The sequence below is a fragment of the Eumetopias jubatus genome, unplaced genomic scaffold (assembly GCF_037043125.1).
Source record: "Eumetopias jubatus isolate StellerSeaLion01/CBP00866 unplaced genomic scaffold, mEumJub1_p1.0 scaffold_10, whole genome shotgun sequence".
Classification (NCBI taxonomy): Eukaryota; Metazoa; Chordata; class Mammalia; order Carnivora; family Otariidae; genus Eumetopias; species Eumetopias jubatus.
The window spans coordinates 126,087,594-126,093,670 of NW_028274816.1; positions in this window are offsets into that span (position 1 = coordinate 126,087,594).

The window sequence follows — 6,077 nt, forward strand, 5'->3', positions numbered from 1 at the left end:
ATTATGACATCATGTTTAAAAGCTGAGACTTGGGGCGCCTGGGTGGCTCAGTCGTTAAGCGTCTGCCTTCGGCGCAGGTCATGATCCCGGGGTCCTGGGACGAGCCCTGCATCGGGCTCCCTGCTCCACGGGAAGCCTGCTTCTCCCTCTCCCACTCCCCCTGCTTGTGTTCCCTCTCTCACTATCTCTCTCTCTCTGTCAAATAAATAAAATCTTAAAAAATAAATAAATAAAAGCTGAGACTTGGAGGTCTAGGGTCTACTACTTACTAGCTGCATAGCCTTGGACAAATTAAGTTCTCTAAGCTTCAGTCTCATTTGTAAAATGGGGATAATAAAAGTGTTTCTTTGGGGGCACCTGGCTGGCTCAGTCAGTGGAGCATGCAGCTCTTGATCTCAGGGTTGTGAGTTTGAGCCCCACATGGGGTATAGAGATAACTTTTTTTAAAAAATCTTAAGAAAATAAAAAATGAAAGTGTCTTTCATAAGACTGATGTGAGACTTGCTTAAAACAATGTATGCAGTGCTGTGCCTGACATTAGTAAGCACCCAGTAAATATCAGTATTTGTCATCAGTTATATTATTACTACCCATGAGGAGATGGGGCTGGTGAAGTTGAGTGACTTATGTAAGGTTACTTAGTTTAGTAGTTGCTGAGAAAGGAGCCCTTGTCTTCTCAATCCTGTCTGTTCTTTGCATTGGTGCAGGGAAGGTTTTTGCTCTTGGAAAAATATATGACATCAGTCATACGATGGAGGGAAACTAGGCCAGATGAATGACATGAAATATATGTTTTCATGCATTTAGCAAATTGAGGGCTATGTGCCAGATGTGTTATATTCTTATTCATTGTGTTAAGACAAAGCCTAAAAGAAGAAATAAGGAATAATTAGCAGGAAAGTTTGTGGGTTGGGAAAAAGTTTAAAAAATATACTTAAGTTTCTCTCCTGGAAGATGCTTTCTTTATCCAAGCTCTGCCCACCCCATTGTACTACTAATCCCCATCCTCACTTTGCCCCTTAAGAAAATATGATGGCTTTTTAAGGCTATAACTATGAATGTAAACTGATCCTCTCCCCTTTTGATCATACCTTCCCTAGCAATTCAGTCCATCAAGGGGTGCTGTGCAGGGTAAAAGCTATCATGGCCCAGAGCTGGGTGTCACTAAAACCCAGTGAAGAAAAGAATTATGTAGGAGCAGCCTACACTCTGTGTCAGCCCAAATGAGGGTGGGGGGTAATCGTGCAGAGAGGAGGCCCATGCAAGAGGTTGAGCCCAGGTGTGGTCAAGAAGGCATCCATAGAGTGAGTGCAGTGTGACTGCCCAGCACAGTTGTCACCCTGATCAAGGTGAGAAGGGCATCCGTTCAGGGGACAATCCCAGCACGAGGTGTCAGAACCTGAGTGGGATAAGGAGATCAGAAGGCGTAGAATATTGCTTACGTTCAGGGACACCGATCAAATAAGGAAATCTATTCAGGATAATGGGAGCCAGGCTTCTCATTGTCCTAGAAGGGTTTATAAATAGACAGAAAGCTAGAGAGAACTTTGCAGTGTTGGGTTAGAATTGGAGATACTGGTGTGAACTCAGTTTCCACAGTAGAGATCCAGAAATAATTATGGATGCAAGTGTGTGTGTGTGTGTGTGTGCACAAATACACACATGGACACACATACTTTTGTTCTGTCCAATGAGAGGACTTGGGATCAGTGATAGCCCAATAGCAATGATCATACCTACCCCCTAAATCTTGGTTTCTAAATACATCATTCACTAAAAGGAAGCAGGGCTTCCTGGAGGAAAGGCTGTGTCAGGGAAAATACAAGATGATCCTGGAACATTTTACTCCAGAAAGTAAGGAAGTGTTCTAAATGATGGGGACATGTCAAAGAGACAGCTTGCCAAGACTCTCACTGGCTCAGCATGGGATGATTTGAGCATCAAAATTAATGATTACAGTCCACTGAACAAAATAGGAATCCATAATAAATACATGAATAAAAGTTAAAGAAGGAAGGTGATATTTGCACAATCTCAGAGGAACACTCTCTACAAAATACTAATTAATTACAAAAAAGAAAAGAAACTTGACAGCGGAAAGCCTGGCAGACACCACCTTATTTGTGTGATTGAAGTTAACATGAATATGGGACAAATCAAATTGTGCTCCACCAGATAGAGGAACACGGCATCATTCCCACGATATTTGCCAAAATACTTAGCCTGAATCTAATCATGAGGAATCTATCATCAAACAAATCAAACTGAGGGACATTCTGCCAAATATCTGATTTGTAATCTTCAAAAGTATTGAGGTCATGAAAGTCAAGGGAAGACTGGGAATCTGTTCTGGCCTGAAGGAGACAAAAGCGACAAGAAACTAAATGAAACGTGTGATTCTGGACTGGATCCTTTTGCTAAAAGGTCTGAGATTAAATGGCAGTGACGTATCAATGTCACTTTCCTGATTTTGATGGTTGTATTATGATTATGAAGGAGAATGTCCGTATTTGTTGAAAATACATCCCTCATGATTTTTATTTTTGAATTTAGGATCTGTGCATTTAGGCTTCTATGGATGATGATTTTAAAGATAATGTGCAAGTAACCTTTGGCCTTGAATCAGAAAGCCGAGGCGTTAATAAGTCCTGTCCTGGAACTTTTCAGCCGTGAACTTGGGCAAATTAATTGACTTCTTTGAGCCTCAGTCTCCTCATCGGCAACACTAGGGAAATAACACCCAGAGTTCTGATGATCACATGAGATGATATATGTGAAAACACATTATCACTAAAGTTCTGCATGAATTGCAAAAATTGTAGTAATTTAGCTTTACTGAAATTTAAATATTTCTAATTCTAGGTAGTTTTGATACTAAGTATTTGCAAATGACGTATAGTGTTGGGGAATTGTGTAAATGTTTTGATAATGTACAGTTAAGATTTTTATCTTAACCTTAAGAGTTTGGAAGTTTTGTTTTTATTGTGAGACAGAACAAATCTATATATCATGATGTTAAGAGTTATTACAGTTGACAGTTCACAACATAAGGCATTTGCTGAGATCTCTCATCTAACCTGGACTGCGTAAATGAATACAGGGGCATGCTATGCATCTTAAAGAAAGGATTCTACTTTTGTACAAATAAAACGGTTTAGTTCTGCCACTAAAGTTGAAAAATGTTTTATGTAAAAAATAAATAAGAAATTTCAGTGTACCACTTTGACAGAAGTGAATAGAAGAAGGAATTTGCTTCATTGTAATTGTAGGTAATGTGGAAGAGGAAAGTAAAGATGAAGGGAAAGAAATACCATTTATATAATTCAATTAACCATAATCAAGAACTTGAAGTACCTCACTGATATGTCCAACACATATAGTATCCTGAAAAATTGTTTGTAAATCTAATCCTATTTACTTTAAAGATTCATTTATTTGAGGGGCCTCTGGGTGGCTCAGTCGTTAAGCGTCTGCCTTCAGCTCAGGTCATGATCCTGGGATCCTGGGATCGAGTCCCTAGTCAGGCTCTCTGCTCAGCGGGGAGCCAGCTTCTCCCTCTCCCACTCCCCCCTGCCTGTGTTCCCTCTCTCTCTGTCTCTCTCTGCCAAATAAATAAATAAAAATCTTAAAAAAAAAAAAGAGAGAGAGAGTATGTGTGAGTCGGGGAGGGGCAGAGGGAGAAGAGAATCCCAAGCAGACTCCCCTCTGTGCGCGGGGCTCATTGAGGGGGCTCAATCTCAGGACCCGGAGATCATGACCTGAGCCGAAATTAAGAGTCGAACACTCAACCTACTGAGCCACCCAGGGGCCCCAGTCAAGACCTATTTTAAATGCCATTGAAGAAATAACTGCAAACTCTTGAAGTCCCTAATTTTATCTTTTAAAATATGCATTTTTCATATATCGTTTTAAGGTGCACTTCTAGTATTAGAGTTTGAATAAGAAGTATCTTTCAAAATAGCTTTTTTTTTCCAAGATTTTTATTCTTAAGTAATCTCTACACCCAACATGGGGCCTGAACTCAAAACCCTGAGATCAAGAGTCATATATATGTTCTACCAACTGAACCAGCCAGGCACCCCCAGAATAGCTTAAAAAAAAACCCAGAAAATGTTCTTATTTGGTTATAGTATTTTAGGTATTTTAGCATAAAGATGGGATAACTCCTCTTCCCCAAATATTTGTTGTTTGGGCTGTCAGTGTTTACAAATTGCTAGAAATAACGATCTACTATCATTTAGTCGAGCAATTTGGCATGGATATTGTGATGTGTTGGTAAGAGAAATACCATCTGAAATTCCAACTGAAATATATTGTGAATCATTTAAAAAAAAAAGACTTCTTCTCTTGAAAAGGTGAGTTGTTTTGAAACACTCCATTTAGAAACATTACTAAATAGGTCCCAATTATATGAAACAGAAGGACAGACATATTTAAGATTCCATCCTAAAATGTTTATCTTTTCCACTGAGGTAAATGCCCACTAAACCAATTGAGAGGAGTATTATTTCATTCTAGCAGAGGAAATAACCTCACCTTCATTTAGAAATTTCCAGATCCCAGGAAGAGCAGAGAAATTAGCTAGATCACCAGGTTTGCTCTGCCTGTAATGTGATTATCTAAACTTTAAAATATTGTTCTATCATTAAAATTTAGAGAGAGTTAGGCAATGAAGGGAAAGTAAGAAAAGAAAAAAATTTAGAAATTTGAAATACTCCATCTATGGAGCTACTCACGCTGAATTTTAATAAGATAATTTACTTATCTCTGATACTGAAAAAAAACCTTCAAAAACCAGAATGTTTCAAGTGGACCAGAACAGCTTTCTACAGTTTAGGGATAATCTCTGCTGTAACATTTCTTTTCCCATATTTGAATTTATAAATTTCTCTCTCTGACATGCTTCTCAGATAAGCACTTTATAAACTCAACTTCCCAGTGAAGAGCCTTTTGTGTAACTCACCTTGTGTTTTAAATGATGTGTGAGCTCCATGATGACTTTAACATACTTAAGGCTTCCCACTGAGCATAGGACTATTTCGCTTTTATTACATTACTTAATTACTTATGGGATGACAGATTGTAACAGAGTCTCTCTGAGGAACCTACTGCTTTTCCCCATTACCCCCGACCAAAAAAAAAAAGAATGAAGAAAAGGATGTCCTCTGATTACTGCCGTGTTTAATGACACCATTCTGAACAATTCTGGTATCTTAAGCACCAGTTGTTGATTTATGAGTAGAGGAGTTGAGAAACTGCTAAGAAGGGAACCAGGCTTGGATTGTATGATTCTGTAGCTAAGCACTAAGATATGGGTAAGAACACCACAGTTAAGCCATTGCATTCCATAGTTTTAAGCTTTGCTCTGACAGTGAACCCCCAAATCAATTATACAACAGGTAGAACATATCGGGTCACTCCTTCCTACTTATCAGAGAGAATACGATTGTAATTATAGGAGAGTAATCTCCCTTTTCAGGCGTGGAGGTGGGGTGGATGGGTTAAATGGAAATTCATATTTAAGCTTAAATTTTAAGATTGGTGTCACAAGTTAACAAGCTTAGTAAAAAGAGGATGGTGAGGGAGTGACTCATCTCACCAAATAACCTTTTTTTTTTTGCCTTATTGTGAGATTTCCTTATTTGGTTTGATTTTCGCTAGTTGATTTTGGAGCTATTTTGTTGACTTTGTGCTTGTGAGGGTCTTCATCTCCAGATGGGGCAGCCAGGGCAATGAATTTAGGTTATAAGTCATATGCATTCTAAACAGTAAATGGAATAAATTTTAAATAGGTTGTAAGTTTTCTGGAAGGGAGATGAGTTCTTTGGCTTCATTGCTTATCAATATAGGAAACAACCTTAATCAGCTGAATTGCCCTCCATGCCTTTATCTTGTGTCTTGCCTATTTCTTGGGTATTTCTTACTAATAAAATCACAGCAAAAAAAAAAATTAACTTCAGTACTTAAATAACTTTACAATTCAATTTCACTTTTATTCTTTACTTTTATGTAAATACTACATTAGATGTAAAAGATCTTTAAAAGATTAAAGTCCACCTACCTACTTCTAAGTTTTC